Source organism: Diabrotica undecimpunctata, chromosome 4 (assembly GCF_040954645.1).
Source record: "Diabrotica undecimpunctata isolate CICGRU chromosome 4, icDiaUnde3, whole genome shotgun sequence".
NCBI classification, from domain to species: domain Eukaryota; kingdom Metazoa; phylum Arthropoda; class Insecta; order Coleoptera; family Chrysomelidae; genus Diabrotica; species Diabrotica undecimpunctata.
In genome coordinates, this window is record NC_092806.1 from 117686824 (window position 1) to 117705265 (window position 18442).

Below are 18442 nucleotides of genomic sequence, written 5' to 3' on the forward strand. Positions count from 1 at the left end.
ACCAGCAGAGAAGCGAGAAGTTTTCCTTTGAAGTTTCGTGGTCAAGCCGCCAATGACAGTAAACCAGAAAACTAATAGTCAGTGGGCATATCACTTATCACAAAATATAAATTCTTAAAATATGAAATATTGCACTGAAAAAATAGTTACATGCAGGGCCGGCATTCTTAATGGTGTAATTATTTTTGATTTACAAAAGGTTGCAAATATATCGCACAACGCAAAGTAATGGTGAAAATCGTATTGATAGAACCATAGATGAAAATACTTTTTTGTTTATCCTGATGTTGGCATTGATAGACCAATAATACACCGATTCTTTTTGGCTTGTGTTGATACAAGATATAATTTGTTCGTCGTGGAATTTCTAATAAATTATATTTCGTAATATAATCGAAAAATAACAAAACGATTTTAACTGCCACGGAAATTTCACAAACTCTGAAAGTTCCAATTCTCTTTGGGTGACAAATGTTGGTGATCGACAACAAGAAACTTTATGTTGAAATCGATTGTTAATGTCTTTGAAACCTATCGAAATTTTCCTTTAAAGTTGAGTATCGGTGTAAACGAATAAAAAACCAAGCAGTATTATACAAGTATATCTCTATAAATATAAAAATGTAATAACCTAAAAAATAATCAAAAAAATATTACGAATCATTACAAGAGAGCATTAGAAAGATAATCATTTATATTATTGTCATTACACCATGATTCGGATATACATAGTAAATCCAGACTTTCAGTTTTAAGTAATAATTCGATACAATTTATTTTGTTTACAATGGCTCATGTTCAGAATTTTATGCACTATTCACAAATACGACAAGAAACCAACGACACTGGAACTCATACTCAATATATTTTTATATTGTTTCGTTAAATTTTATCGCTGCTCGGGGAATTTCCCATTTAAACATGTAAAACCCTTATATAAAACGATAGTACACTCACTAGCGGACCAACTCGACGAGTTTTTTAAATGAAATTTTTATTTTGCGAGAAAAATATACAATATATACAATGACCGGAAGTAAAAATATTTTTATCAATAACTCAAAAACTATAAATGATAATTTCGTGAACTTACATTTTTTAACTCTACGTTGAATTCTCTATTGATTTGACTAATAAAAACGAAACCGGAAGTCGACCTCAAAACCGGAATGCAATTTTTAGTTCATCAAATGTCGACATGGATATCATTTAGCAGTTAATTTTGCATGCTGATCACGAATCCGGTGTCAGATTTGCTCTATCTTGACGTTTTATGCGCGTTTCGCAAAAGTTTTTTAAATGAAATTTTTATTTTGCGAGAAAAATATACAATATATACAATGACCGGAAGTAAAAATATTTTTATCAATAACTCAAAAACTATAAATGATAATTTCGTGAACTTACATTTTTTAACTCTACGTTGAATTCTCTATTGATTTGACTAATAAAAACGAAACCGGAAGTCGACCTCAAAACCGGAATGCAATTTTTAGTTCATCAAATGTCGACATGGATATCATTTAGCAGTTAATTTTGCATGCTAATCACGAATCCGGTGTCAGATTTGCTCTATCTTGACGTTTTATGCGCGTTTCGGGTCACTTCTGGTGTCGGATCGCAACCGGAATTACATATTTAGATTCGTCTCGACGAGACCTTTCGATCCATATATACATTGTGGGGTCTAAAACTTAAAGTAAATTTTAACTTCCGGTCATCTCAAAACCGGAAGTGAATTTTTATACCAAAAGTATATTGTCCTCGACGCATCAAGGAATTTGGATATCGGTTAAAATACTTGGGAATTCCAAGGTTGGCCAAATCCAAATTTCTAATTGATTCGATGCAGGGAAATTCCACTTTCGCTACGTAAAACAAAGGATTTGTTTTACATAAAAGCAGGTAGATTTTCTCTCATCGGTCAGTCGAGCTTGCCTCTTCTTACTGTAGACCTAGTCGGTGCTTTATTGTATCAACTTGAGCTATTGTTTTATTTCTGATTTCCTGTGTACCTTTTTATTTTAGCATTTGTCGTATATTCAGACCTTTTCAGGTTAGAATATTATTATTGTTCATGTATTGATTTATTTACTATTTTATTTGATTATTTTTGATTGTTTATATTTCTTGTATTTATGTCTAAGTCGTTCTTTTCCGGTAAGTCAAAAGAACACTTAGAAGTATTTCCATATTTGCACTCTTATTTCTGATATTTCGTATACTTGTCTCTGTTATTTTCATTTTCACGCTAAGTCGTTTCTTCCGTAAGTCAAGAAACACTTAGTTATATTTCTATATCTTTTCCGCATTTTATTTTCTTATTTTCTATTACAAGTTGTTTCTTCTGTAAGTCAAGAAACACTTGTAAATATTTGTATTCTTATTTTTGCATTTTATTTTTTTCTATTCTATATTACAAGTCGTTTCTTCCGTAAGTCAAGAAACACTTGTAAATATTTATATTCTTCTATTGCATATTTGATTCTCTTGTTGTTTTTATGTTCTAAGTTGTTTCTTCCGTAAGTCAAGAAACACTTAGACATATTTTCACATATTGTTTTATATTTACTTATTTCATTTGTTTATATTCCTCTCTTAAGTTGTTTCTTCCGTAAGTCAAGAAACACTTAAGAACATTTCTGCATTCTTTTACCTTGTGTATTTTTACTCATATTTCTGCATTTTTCTATTCTTTGATCTTGTACATTTTTACTTTTCATTCTAAGTTGTTTCTTCCGTAAGTCAAGAAACACTTAGAAACATATTCTTTGCACTACATTTATCATACCATTTTATTTTATTGTTTACCAAGTTATTCCTTCCGTAAGTCAAGGAATACTTAGATTATTTTACCTGTTCTGTTTTCCATTTTTGATCTGTTATTTTGTAACTGTTCCTTGGAACCGTTACCTGTAACAGATACTTGTCGCTGTAACGGTTATTCTGTAACGGCAACAGTACTGACCCATTTCACTAGCGACAAACGAAGATGGTAAACACCCGTTCCAATTCCGGAGACAGGAATAAGTCCGAAGAGCCGGCGATGGGTCCTACAGGCCCAAATGCCCCCTCTCGGCAACAATATCTTGACAATCTCATACGTAATACTAACAATATTCCGAAAAAATATTTTAATTATCTAATATGGTTTTTGAGTAAAGTGGTGGACAAGAAAAGGGCTTAGCGTTTTAGTATATAAGATAGTCGGTACTAATCCGTAAAATCTATGGGATTCCCACATAATTAGAACTTCATTAGTGTTTGGGAAAGTATGTACTAGGTATTTATTTTCATATTTTTACTATTAATATTTTTCGTGTAGTGTGCTATAATGTGATCTAATTCAATCCTGTATTCTAACGACTCTGTTAAAATATATTGTTTCTTGTTATTTTGTAAAATTGTTAAACTGGCTATCTCATCTATTATGTTTTAAGTACGGAGAATTTTACTTCTTTTGTTACTTTTGTGTCGCCAATACACACAAGTGTATGGTTTCGTATTACGGTCACAATTAACTTAAATTATTGACACTCAAAATCGCAATACAATAGAGTGATTTATGGGTTTACCCTCTTGCTACCGACCACCTCGAAGCGTGGTCAGAGAATGGTTTTCTGACGATCTCAAGACGACACTTCATCCCAAGACAGCGAACCAAACGGACCTAGTGTGTGATAGGTTCTCGTCCTATCGAGCGTCGGCGGGCGTCGCGACGTACCAATGAGATTTCCCTGGCTAAGAATACGTCATCAATATTTCAAACGGTAAGTCTATATTCTTTGTACAGACAACAATAATGAGTAAGACCAGTTAATTTCTTAATTTATTTACAGTTGTATTTGCTATTATTCGCTAATTCATTTACAAACAAAATATTGCATTTTTTCTTCATTAGTATTTATCTAATATCATTTAACCAGCGACCTCTTAAGTTTTATACAAAACAATTAGAATTCATTTTATGACATAAAAGGTTGACCGGAGTATTAGGAGACCCCAGCCTATAAAATTGAAGTTTAAATTTAATCTAACAGTTAAATGTTATTGTAGGCATAATTTTTTATCAATACAATATATAAACTACAGACAGATGGAAGACTGTCGATTAAAAATTAAGATCTATACAGTAACAGCTAAAAATTGTGATCTGGGGTCAAAATAGACTCCGGCAAATCCGATGAAGGTTAAAGTATTGAAAAATCGTACACAGGGTGAAATTTGTTCTATGAACAAAACGAACTAATTTTTTTAAAACCAGACCTGATTTGTTCTAGCTTGAATAAAATAAGTTGATCAGGTGGTAGCAGTGTAACATTTGACCAAAATAAACACATCGAACTTTCAGCCAAAATTCACAACTCGACATGTATATGATTAAACAATGTGATCAGACACTTTTTAGTGGCATTTATGTGGCCTCCATACGAGTAGGATCTTGTACTGTATACGTCACTTTTGGACACCACATCTACAGATTGGGGTCAGAACTCAGTGGTGGCCAATCCATCATATCAATACTCCAGCCTCAAGATACCGGGTTATTGTTCTTGCGGCATCTGCATTATCATACATTAGTATAAAATAGTCGAACCCAATGAAGTGGTCTGCAAGGATGTTGGTTGTATGAACCAAATATTTCTAAATTGTAAAAAAGCTTCTTTAGATCATATATCCATTAAGGCCGATTTATAAACTTTACGTTGGCGTTGGCGCTGGCGCTGACGTTCGCGTTACAACATGGTCAAATGGGAAACTCGTATGTCTATTTATAAACATCGTTCGCCGCTGGCGTTGGCGTTCGGTTCCGTTCAAGATGAACCAACTTTATCTTTTGCCGTTCGCCGTTGTAGCATAGAATACACCAACTCTTCTGTGGTTGTACTCACATTCACAGAACATAAAAAAAAACTGTATCTTTGTCATCGCAGCCAATAGCAATACGGAAAAAGTGACAAGGTTTGTCAAACAAATCAAACTAAATTATTTGTTTATGTTTGTATTTATAAAGTGAAATAGTTTAGATAATTTAATTTATTAATTACTATTTAAATGGGAATAAGCCACAATTAGAGGTTAAAATACATTTATTGACGTTTCAATTTCCACTTCGGAAATCGTTCTCAAAATACAAACATTAGTAAATTTACTAATGTTTGTATTTTGAGAACGATTTCCGAAGTGGAAATTGAAACGTCAATAAATGTATTTTAACCTCTAATTGTGGCTTATTCCCATTTAAATAGTAATTAATTAAAAATGCCACAAGAAAATAGCTTTAGAACAATTTAATTTATATTCCCTATACATTAGAAATTCCATCAGAGCGATAGTTTACATTTATTTTTGGTTTTACCATTTGTTGTAATTTTTCAAATACTGGAACCTGCAGCCTGGTATATTTAAAAAACTGCTATGTATCCCAGTTTTTTATATTTGTATAATTAAAATTATCTCTTGTCTTTCTGTTCTGGTTAATGGGCCTCCTTTTGTATTAACGTTGTCTTTTATTTCGAAGGCATAGTGCTGTTCGAATACAAAGTATCATATATAAGTGCCACTGCACCTAACAAAGTCTGAACATTTTCATTTTCCATTGTGTTAATTTTTAAGCAAAAATTAATAATACCAAATCAAAAATGTAAGGTTAGAAATGATCTTTAACGCCAACGCCAACCGAAAGTTTATAAATGCAGTATATTATAGCCAGCGCCAAGGTCAACGGCGAACGCCAGCGCCAACGCCAACGTAAAGTTTATAAATCAGCCTTTTATGGATGTCCACCAATTGATTTTTGTTGCATTAAAGTTTATCAAGTGTGCAATTTCATGTTTGGAAAAAATTTTAAAACAAATTTCACATTTAATAGGTTGATCTCTAGTGTGCAGTATTAGATATTTTTTTAAACTTCTTAGTTTCATAGTTTTCCACTTTTTCGCAATTGTACCAAAGAAACTTTTAAGATACTCTTCTGTGCTTGTAACTGTAAACTCTAGATATAACATATTTTAGAAGTGTGTATTTCCAAATGAGTTTTCCGATTACTGCGTGTGTAAATTGTTTAAAACAAACTTCACACTCTTATGATGTTTCTCCGGGGTGAATTTTTATGTGTTGATTTAAATTACTTGTAGTGGAAAACCCTTTAAAACAAATTTCACACGTGTAAGGCTTTTCTCCAGTATGCACTCTCAAATGTGCTTTAAAATTACTTGCTGTAATAAACTGCTTTAAACAAATTTCACACATGTAAGGCTTTTCTCCAGTGTGTATTCTCAAATGTGCTTTTAAATTACTTGTAGTAGCAAACTGCTTTAAACAAATTTCACATGTGTAAGGTCTTTCTCCAGAGTGTACTCTAGAGTGATTTTTCATACTGTGTGCATGAATAAACTGCTTTAAACAAATTTCACACGTATAAGGCTTTTCTCCAGAGTGTAATCTCAAGTGAATTTTCAAACTTTGTGCTTGATTAAACTGCTTTAAACAAATGTTACACTTGTAAGATTTTTCTCTAGTGTGTATTTGCAAATGCTTCTGCAAACTTCGTGGGTCAATAAACTGCTTAAAACAAATTTCACACTTGCAAGATTTTTCTCCAATATGTGCTAACAAATGTGTTTTCAAAGTTCCTGCATCACTCAACTTCTTAAAACAAATTTCACACTGGTAAGGTTTTTCTCCAGTGTGCACTCTCAAATGACGTTCCAAATGAATTTTGTGAAAAAACTGCTTAAAACAAATTTCACACTTGTAAAGCTCTTCTCCACTATGTATTTTTATAATATGTTCTTTCAAACAATATGATGTACTAAAATACTGAAAACAAATTTTGCACTTGTAAGGCTTTTCTCCAGTGTGCGTTCGCAAATGAATATTTAAATTACATTTCTGAGAGAACTGCTTAAAACAAATTTCACACTTGTGAGGCATTTCTCCAGTGTGTGTTCTTATATGCCGTTTCAAAGAACCTCCCTGGGTAAATTGCTTAAAACAAATTTTACACTTGTAAGGTTTTTCTCCAGTGTGTGTTCGCAAATGCGTTTTCAATAATTTTGTGTCAATAAACTGCTTAAAACATATTTCACACTTGTGAGGCGTTTCTCCAGTGTGTGTTCTTATATGTCGTTTCAAAGACCGTGCCTGGGTAAATTTCTTAAAACAAATTTTACATTTCCAATAAGAAATGTTTAATGATGTTTCTTCAGAGTTTTCACTTATTTGTTGTTCTGTAGTACATGGTGTTATGATTTCCATTCCGTTCGGAGAAAAACCTAAAATAAAAGTGAAATTATAAAAATTTGTTTATGCAGAAACTACAGGCTAAAACAAAGAGTAATAAAATTTAGTAGAAATGAATGTAATAATAAACAAAACAGCAGGCAAAACCTCCTTGTAAATAGCTTTCCACGTCATGCGGGGCTCTGGCCGCGCAAGTCATCTCAAGTCAAAGTATTTTCAAATCACTTATTAAAAAAGACGTATCTAAAAAAAGTCATGAAATTGTAAGCAAATTTACCGTATCTCATTTTACTTAGCATAAAGTTTAAAATAGTTTAAGAATTAGTTCCTTGGCTCTTGATTTGTTTTTACCACTTCAAACAGGTACTTCAAACTTCTTCAGGTAAATATTATTCACTTATTAAATAACTTAAATAGTGTAACAAATTGATTGTGTTGATACTAAACATAAGAGTTTTGTTCCAATTGGCAAAAAACAAAAGCAGTGTAAATCCTTTGCTGTCTTGTGGCATGAGGACATGTTTGGAAGAAGCAAGGATGAGCTCATTAGCACTTTTAATCAATCTTTGCTGTCAAAAAGAGATACTAAATGTGTTACTATCTGGCTTGATAACTGCACTGCGCAGAATAAAAATTTTCCTTTTTTTTTGCACATAATTAAATCAGAAGAAATTGTTACTTCTAAAATTGTTCTTAAGTATTTTCAACCAGGACATACATTCATGGCAGCACATTCTTTCCATCATAAAGAAGAACAATCAATGCAAAAAATGGGAAACAAACTCTACAGTTTCCAAGATTTTGTCTCTGTTGTGAAAAACGTGTAATCAAAAACTGAAGCATATCAAATGGAGATGAGGAACTATTATCAGTGGTAAGATTATTCCTTTAATCTACAAGTTAAGTAACACAAAGCCTAGACCATATCTACACGATATGGTAGAAGTGATATTTACGAGAGGTCATAAGACAATGAAATATACAAAATGATCTTGATGACCAGGAATTTATTGAACTCGATTTTTTAAGTGCAAAAATAAAAAAAAACTAACAATTTACTAGGACCAAACACGCAAACAAAATTTTGTGAAATTTCTGGGGAAAAAAGAAGAATATAATTAATCTAGGGGGGTTAATGGAGAAGAATAGGTTAAAGTTTTGGGAAAACATACCAGATAATTAAAATCAAATACTAATTGGTTGTAATGTCTAGTTTAATTTTTTTTAAATAATAGTTTAATAGTTGTTTTGCATTTGATAAATATTTCATATTGTTATTTTTATAGTTATATTTAGTTATATTTCAATAAAAAGTTATAGTTTGTGTTATATTTGAATAAAAAGATGAATACATTCATTATTTCATCATGCATCTAAATAAATGTGTTTGATGTATTTTAAACCTTGAGAATTGTTATCACCTTGTTGTTTTAGTCAATGAAAAGGTAAGAAACAATATTTTTAATAAATTAGGAGCATTACTTTATAAAACTACAATAATAAAAAGTTTTAGATGAATTTCTAATTAGTAGATATATTTTTTAAGAAAACATTTAAGAGAGATAGTCTTACATTTTTGAGAAAAGTCTTTTACTTTTAAGGCTGATTAGTAGATATTCTATACCATTCCTGGTGCAATTTGTGGTGGGAGAAACCGGTTATTTGACCAACCTTTAACCCTTGACCTTTAACCCTTAATCTTTGACACTTGATCTTTGATCCTTAACCTTTAACACTTGATATTTCACCCTTAATCTTTAACCCTTAACCTTTAAACTTAACATTCTTCCGGTTTGTAACCAGTTTTGGTGAGAGATACCAATTAGACTAGTTATTCCGATTTTTGACGTAATCCTTACCACCAACACCTTAAAATAATCCATAAAAAATAAAATAATCCATAAAACTAATATATTCACCATTATTTTATTAAAGTAATTATTACACGTTACAGGAAAATTATTAAAATCGATAGTACATATTGTTTCTTGTAATAATTTTATAATCTGAAAATAATCTATACTAATTGTACCTTAAATAAATTATAATTACTTACACATTACAAGAAAATTATTAAAATCGGTGATACATATTGTTTCTTGAACCCTCTCCACCCTATATAAACTGAGATTGATTTATGCGTACCTCAAATGCTATATATGTATTTGTCTCTGAATGAAACGAGTATGGTAATATAATTATCACAACTATTTTTTACATTTTTACCAACCGAGTTTCTTCTAAACATATACGATTTATTCAATCAATGATTTTAATATTTTGAAACTATTTTCTTGCGACATCTTAATATAGTTAACTATTTTAAATGAAATTCTGACTTATTTTCCATTTAAACACTTAACTACAATATGATTTTAATAATGTTTTGAAATTATTTTCTTGTGGCATCTTAATATAGTTAACTGTTCTAAATGAAATAGTGACTTATTTTCCATTTAAAATAGTTAACTACAGTATGATTTTAACTATTGAAACCAATTTACATTATTCCTACTTAATTAATAAATAAAATAAAGCCGTAGTAAGATAAATTTATTTTTGAAACTAATACAAATTATTACTAATCTTATACTAATATATACAAAATAACTATTTCCTAAAAGTACTAAAAATCGTGTCCATATCCTTTTTAATGTTTTTAATGATAACTTCACTTTTCTTTTTTTTTTCCCCAAGGCACTTAAATCCCTAGTTAGTTTTTTTATTTCATTTTCAATACGAGTTTCACTTTTTAAAAATTCTTCTTGTTCTTTTTCGACTTGGCTTAACTTGTCTTTCAAAAGACAAAAAGACTGAAATTGTCCATAAATGATGGCGTACCTTTCTTCTAGTGTGCTGTAAAAACTCTGAACTTTTTTTGGAGTCCAGTTTTCCTCCTTGGTCGAAAAAGAAGAAGAAGAAGAGGTTGAAGCTTCTGAGGGATGCTCCAACTCATCGATGGCGTTAAATAATTCTGAAAATATATCGGGTCCCATGGTCAAATCAATCTAAAACAAAGAAGTATATTAGAATAATAATTTATTAAAAAATACAGAATGTTTCCAAACAATTTAAGCTTTTGAACAGATTTTAAGCAAGATAATTGGTTAGCAAATAGTATCGAAAGTTAGAATGTTTAAAACAATTTAATATAGCGCCTAAATAATAATACATAGATTTTAAGTGAGATATTAAAATAACATTAAGTTTTTGAACAGATTTTAAGCAAGATAATTAGTTAGAAAATAACATCGAAGGTTAGAATGTTTAAAACAATTTAATATAGCACCTAAGTAATAATATATAGATTTTAAGTGAGACATTAAACGATAAATCCAAAATATAGAAAACAATTTAAGCTTCTAAACATATGTTAAGCGAGTTAGAAAATAATATCCAAACAATAAATATAAAATAAAAAAGTACTTACACATTTTTTCGGTTTTTGTTCAAGTGGTTTTAATTCGGGCATAACTTTATCCAACTTAGGTTTTTTAAGTTGGATATTTTGTTGAATTTTTATTTGTTTCGGCATTTTGTCACTTTGGTAATATTCTTCAAAGACTGATAGTATGAAGGCGCATCTCCAATATATACAACAAGCTACAAACTAGTTTTCAAATAAAAAAAACCGCAAACAAGATCTGCTCAATCTAAAAATAGAATAACCTATAAAGGACAAGTACCTAGGTCTAGAAATTAAGTTGAATAAACTTTTAGAAAACATTGACTGCAAAAGGAAATAAACTTTGGTTTGAAGAAAATTATCAACTGCAAAGAGCAACAAACTTTAGCGAAACCACAACTAGAAAACGTTGATTTCAAGTTAAACGAACTCCATGTAAATTAAGAAAACACAACAAATGTAAAGACTCAAGTCCAAAAACCTTTAGAGCATTGACGTCGAAGTGAACTCAATGTAATTAGAAAAATATGATAGGTTAAGGACTGTTTAAATTTTATTAGAGGTTCAAGTTTATATCCAAAAATCATGTAGAACATTCACATCGAAGGTAAATGAACCCAATGCAGTTAAAAGATACGATAGGTGAATAACTAATCAAATTCTCGCACATTTAGAGCATTAACATCGAAGTGAAATGAACTCAATGCAATCTTAGCCAAATAGACATATTTCATAAAAATAAACAACTACAAATAATTTTCAAACTATTACAATATAATAATTATAAAATATACACATAAACTTGATTATAACCATTTATAAAAATGTAAATGAAAGGCGGGAAGTGAGTGAGGTTTGTGGATTTAGTAAAATGCTCATTCCCCAAAGTTGTCTTTCCTTGAGATACGCCCTTTTAGGTTACGAGGGCAGTATGGTGACAGGTCACACCGTTTGTCCAGTAAACTAACGGCGCCATCTAGGAATGAAATATGAACTACCATATTTCAATCATATTTTGTTCTTGAAACGATAAGTTTAATTAATAATACTGTATTAATTACAAATTAATATAACTGATAATTTTAATAATATTTTTACAATTTAATATGAAATAATTTAAAGCTTTATGTTAGTTTGGATATAAAATCCTGGCACCGGAAAAAAACGCCCGCGGACTGGAAATTAGGTGTAATGCACCCTCTTCACAAAAAGGGAGATATGATGGTGTGTGATAATTATAGGGGCATCACCTACTTAACGTGGCATATAAAGTTTTCTCCAACGTATTGTACAGAAGATTGATCCCCTATGCTGAACAAATAGTTGGGAACTACCAGTGCGGTTTCCGACCCAATAAATCAACAACGGATCAAATCTTCATAGTCAGGCAGATTCTTAAGAAAACGCTTGAGTTCAGAGTTGACACCCACCACATATTCGTGTATTTCAAAGCCGCATACGACTCGGTCAACAGACAAAAACTTCTACAGGCTATGGTGGAATTTAAAATGCAGCTTCATCTTGTTCAACTAACGAAACTTACACTCACAGGCGTAGAGAGTGTAGTGAATCCAAAACGACTTTTCCAGACCCTTCCATTGTAAAAATGGACTGAGACAGGGAGATTGACTGTCGTGTCTCTTATTTAACCGTGCACTAGAAAAAGTAATTCGAGAGTGCCATATTAATACGAATGGCACCATCTTTAATAAATTTGTACAAGTGGTCGGATATGCAGATGACATAGACATTATTGCTAGGTCTACAGAATCTCTGATCGAAGCATTTCGATCACTATTTTTGGCACTCCAATGGGCAGCAAAGCAATGAAAGAATTTAATATACCAACACAACTAATAGAACTGATAAAAGAATCTCTAAAAGTGGAAAGTAGAATCCGGATACAAAATGAATTAACGGAAACAATAGATGTGAAAAAGGGACTACGCCAGGGAGACACTCTATCATGCATCTTGTTCAACATCGTGCTCGAGAAAATACTGAGGAACACAACAGTCAATACACGAGGAACAATCATTAATAAAAGCGTGCAAATACTAGCATTTGCAGATGATGTTGACATAATCGCAAGATCAAGAAGAGAAATGATAGAGGCATACAACCAAATAGAACGAGCTGCACAAAATAGTGGTCTTAAAATCAATCAGACCAAAACAAAATATATGCAGGTAAGAAAAAACGCAGAAATAAGGCAGCCACAAAATATAACAATAGGAGAATACAACATAGAGGAGGTAAAAAACTTTATATACTTGGGATCCCTAGTCACGTCTGATAATAACGTTACGGAGGAAGTGAAGAGGCGAATATTTATTGCAAATAAATGTTACCATGGCTTAATTAGACACCTAAGATCAGATAACGTCGCAAGAAAGACAAAATGCCAAATATATAAAACCCTAATAAGACCGGTACTCACATATGGCTCAGAAACCTGGACACTTACTAAAAGAGAGGAAACGTTGTTAGCCACCTTCGAAAGAAAAATCTTGCGACACATATACAAGGGCACAAAAGAAAACGGAATATGGCGAAGACGATACAACTCTGAACTATACAAAATATACCAGGATCCGGATATTATAACATTCATCAAAATAGGACGGCTGCGTTGGATAGGACATGTAGAAAGAATGGAAGAAGGCGAAATACCAAACAAAATATTCAAACAGATGCCAGTAGGAAAAAGAACAAGAGGAAGACCGAAACTGAGATACTTAGAACAAATAGAAAATGATATAACAACCTTAAAAATAAAAAACTGGAGAAAAAAAGCACAAAACAGATCGGAATGGAGAAGAATCCTAGAACAGGCCAAGACCCAAAAAGGGTTGTCGAGCCAGTGATGATGATGATGAATGGGCAGCAAAATATCCCCCATACTATGTAACTTTGTATTGGATGAACTTATAAGAGCATGTAAGGAAAAGATACCTTTTCACATACCTTTTATCAAATGATATGTAGATGATTTGATCTTATCGGTCCCTGAAAACAAAGTAACTGATGTTCTAAACACCTTTAACGCCCAGTGTGAACACTTAAGTTTACTGTTGAGAGAGAAGCTGATAATATGATTCCGTTTTTAGACATGCTTATACATCGTGACAGTGATGGCATCCTAAGGACGGAGTGGTATCGTAAACCTTGTTTTAGTAACTGTTTCATAAACTTTTATTCTCAACATCCATCTAAGATGAAAACAAATTTGGTTTTGGCCCTTAAAACTAGGGTTATCAACTTATCACACATCGAGTTCAGGGACAAGGGACTAAAAAAGTTGAGATCTATACTACAAGAGAACTCCTATCCTACAGGGCTTTTGAATAAACTCATTTTTGGTTCTCCTTTTCCTTTGCAATTTTCTGACAACCAAAATTTTCATAATAATGAGGTGAATGAGGTTCGACAACTGACACAGACATTGGCCCAGAACACATCAGAGCTACCACAATCTAAAATAATGTATGGTTACCTACCCTATATTCCAGTTCTCACACCTAAGCTAATAAACATTTTCAAAAATGTTAGTGGCTTAAAAATTGCAACTAAGAATGTAAAAACGGTATCGAAGTTGTACACAAAGACAAAGGATCCTTTCACAATACAGGAGTCATCGAATGTTGTTTATTCTATACTGTGTGCCAATTGTAAAAACGTGTATATCAGAGAATAATCTCGTAATTTTCACAGTAGAGTAATATCACATCGCAGCGACATAAAAACCAAAAAGATAAACGCATGTGCGCTCACAGAACATGCATTAACTTTAAAACATGAATTTAATTTCGAAGATTCCTGTATTTTGGCAAAAGAAAAAAACCATTCAAAACGTGTTTTCTTGGAAATGTGTTTCATAAAATCCAATACGTTTTGTATAAATAAAAAGTCAGACATAGATAAATTGAGCAACATTTATTGTTACTTACTGACAAAACATCAAAAATAAAATAAAGATTTACTTTTACATATACACACCATAATACACCTGCATACAAAACATGTTGCATACTATCAAGACAGGTTTAATATACTTCTTCTATTAATATAATAGCAAGAACTCCTAATTACTTTTTAATCATACTATTTTTGTTTTTTTTTCTGTTCTGTATGTATCAATCAAAACACACCATTAAAAGATGTCACTAACAAAATTTTAACTATCCAACTAAATTTTAAAATGTATTTTGTCCATTATTTTATATGTTATATTTTATATGTGTGTTTTTAATGTTGAGTGTCATAGCTTTACCCAAATAATCTCAACGACTAGTAAGTTGCAATGACAATTTGTGATATGTTGTAAATATTTACACATTCTTCTAATTACAGTGTCTTAAAGAAGGAATAAAAGAATTCCGAAAGCTCGACCAAAAGTCAAAAGAGTGTTTCTATAACATCCCGGCCAAACCTACTGACTGCAGCCCTAATAAACTGTGTTGTTTGTTTATGTGTGTGTGTGTGTGATTGTGCATTATTGGATTCGGAGTCTCTGTCCATTCGCCATCTTACCTTTATGGGATTATTTTGTATTTTTTATTCGGAAGCTCTAAAGGAGTGACCCTTGCTTTCTTCTCGTTTGCTATACAATCATAGTCCTGCTCTAATTTTACAAAGAAATATTTCCTATATATCTAATTTTACAATTATACCTTAGATTTTTATTTCTCTTATAACATATTCAGCTTGTTTTGAATTATTTCCTTTTGTTGTTTTTTTTTATTTTTTTTCTTTTTTTATATATACATATATATACACACATATATTATTTATTTGTTTTTTTTTCCTATCTTTTTATCTTATATAATTTGGGATATTAGACTAGGATACAATTTGACGCTCAGGGGTCGATCAGAGCATTTAGACGAGACAGGTGGACCTCGGATAGACTTAGGGCTTTGCACGAAGGGAAAAAAACATAGGCTATAAACTTAATCTAATACATAAAATATGTTTATACAAAATTTGATAAATATTACAATCTTCTGAACTTAATAATTGGGTTAGGTTATATGGTTTGGTGATTTTGGGTATTTTGGTTATTTCTTCACTTATACTTTTACTTCATTACTTATTTTAGAACAGCCTAATATCATGTGCTCTGTTGTACCTTCTTCTCCGCATGTACAATTAGGAGAATCACTTAATTTTATTTTATATTTATACTGCGGAGTTAAAACATGGTTGAACCTTAATCTGCACAATACAGAGAAAAACCGCTTACTTCCCGACAGTCTTGAGAACCAAGATTGGCTAGGAGGCTCGGTAACTATGTTTTTATAAAATTTTCCTTTTGGACTGCTTCTATACATTTCTCTCCATTCTGTTAGTAATATGGGCTTTACGTGGCAAGCAATTTCATTGTGAGGACATTTATACTTTAAATATTCTCCTGTTCTACTTCCTATTTTAGCTTCTTCGTCTACTTCTTCATTTTCTTTTATTCCACAATGCCCTTTAATCCAAACAAGTGATACATTAATCTTTTGAGATTGTAGTTCATGAAGTTTAGTAATTATTTTGGTAAAAATATAATTACTATTGACCTGGCGGATATTTTTTATTTTGATAACAGCACTTTTACTATCTGAACAAATTGCAAATGATTCTTCTGTAACTTTCATATTACTTATATATAGAAGAGCTTCTAATATGGCGATTAATTCTGCCGTACGTATTGTTAGTTTTTCATTTAATTTATAAGATTTTTTAATGTTATTATGTGAATCAAATATAGCGCAACCTACTTTATTGTTACACTTTGATGCATCGCTGAATATATAGCGACATCTGGGAAGATACTTTTCTAAATCTTGCTTAAATATGTATTGTCTAATTCTTGGGTGAAATTTTGAATAATCTTGGAGAAAAACACAGTTAATTGGATGGATGTTGTAAATATTTATACTAAATAATGGATCTATATCTGAAGAGTGTATTTCTTCTATTACGTTATGTATTACATAATATGACTCTGTAATAGTTAAACTTTTTTTCCATTTCCAATAACTGTGGGTAAGATCCGATGTCAACAGTATATTTATTTTTTGGACTAAATCGCTTTTTTTGGAGCTTAATTTAGCTATAAAATTGGAAGCTAAAATCTTTCGGCGATATTTTAGTGGAGTTTCCGCTACTTCTGCAAATAAACAATCAATTGGTGTACTTTTTAAAGCCCCTAGACATAGTCTTAGACACTTATTTACTACGTGGTCTATTTTTTCTAGTTGACTTTTTGAAGCTTGGTCGTAGAAGAAACAACCATAATCCAGTATTGACCTAATGTAGGATTTGTACAGAAGGATTGCTACATTTGGATCTGATCCCCATTTTGTTCCACATACTGACCGTAAGATGTTAATTCCTTTTTCTGTTTTCTTGATTAGATAATCTATGTGATTTTTCCATGTCATTTTTTTATCTAGATGCATTCCTAGGTATTTTACTGATGCACGTACGCTATACTTTGTTGTATCCAATATTAATTTGGTTGGAATGTTTTTTCTTTTTCTCGTGAAAATGCAAACTTCTGTTTTTTTCCTGGAAATTTTTAGACCATTTTCATTACACCATTTATTGAGGTTCTTATAAGCTATATTTAATTTTTTGCACCCTTCTTCAATATATTGACATGGTGAATATATACAAATATCATCGGCAAATTGTAGTATAGAAATGTTCTCAGATTTAATTTTACATTCCAGATCTGCTGTGTATATTAAGTATAGTACAGGGTATACTTCCTTGTGGTAACCCAATATTGGTCGTTTTAGGGCCCAATATTTCATCATTTATATTTATTGAAACTGTTCTATCGGAATATAGTAATCTGATACGTGAGGTCAAAGCTTGAGAAATTCCCATTTTTTCATAGAGAATGTCTAATATTACATTATCATATGCTGATTCTATATCTACAAAAATTGCTGGAATTGATTTGTTGTTAGTAAAAGTGATATTTATATCACTTACTAGGTTACCTACATTTTCAATGGTTGAACATCCTCTTCTGAAGCCAAACTGTAATTTAGGTAATTTTTTATTGTTTTCAAGCCAATGAACTAGTCTGACTTTGATCATTCTTTCTAAAGTTTTTAAGACACAAGAAGCTAGAGAAATTGCTCTATATGAATCTGGATCTTCCGCATCTCGATTTGGCTTTAGAATTGGGATTGCTGAATAATCCTTCCAGCTTGTTGGAAATTCTGCCCGATTCCATGTTGTATTTATTATTTTGCGAAAAATTTCTATACTTGATTCTGACAAACTAGCGAGCATTTTATAATAAACGTTATCAACTCCGGGCGCTGTATTATTGTTAGTTTTGAGGCTTTGTTTTATTTCCATACTTGAGAATTCCCTATCTATATCATCCGTGCTGAGTAAACTAATCGGCCGAATATTTGTTTCCATCCAACTTGGAGCAATTTTATTGAAGAACATTTCTACCCACTCCCCTACCTGGATCCTATTTTTTGGAGGATTAAATGTATTTTTTATTTTCTTTATATATTTCCATATATCCTTTATAGGTGTGTTTCTGTTGTTAAGTTGTTTACAAAAATTTTGCCAAGAATCTTTTTTGCTTTGTAATATTATTTTTTTTGCGACTGCTACTGAATTTTTATATTTTAAATAGTTAGTTAAATTTGACTGCCTTTTGTAAAGCAAAAAAGCTTCTTGTTGACATTTAATGGCATTTGCACATCTCTGATTCCACCAAACTTTGCTAAATTCTGATTTGATCTCTGTTCTCTCAACTAACTAGTA

At 31.4% G+C, this 18442-nt stretch overlaps 1 long non-coding RNA gene across 2 annotated transcripts in view; it reads right to left on the reverse strand.

Annotated features, from left to right (window-relative positions):
- Nucleotides 1-5264: 5264 nt before the first annotated feature.
- Nucleotides 5265-18442, reverse strand: part of LOC140438362 (uncharacterized) — a 14399-nt gene continuing 1221 nt past the window's right edge. Inside the window, exons 3-4 of one of the 2 annotated variants that reach the window (XR_011950512.1) lie at nt 10676-10898; nt 9792-10253 (exon numbers count right to left, since the gene is read on the reverse strand). This is a non-coding gene — a long non-coding RNA (uncharacterized lncRNA). Of the gene's footprint in view, nt 7278-9791; nt 10254-10675; nt 10899-18442 lie in introns of those variants that run through there. The other variant, XR_011950511.1, reaches the window with a different exon arrangement.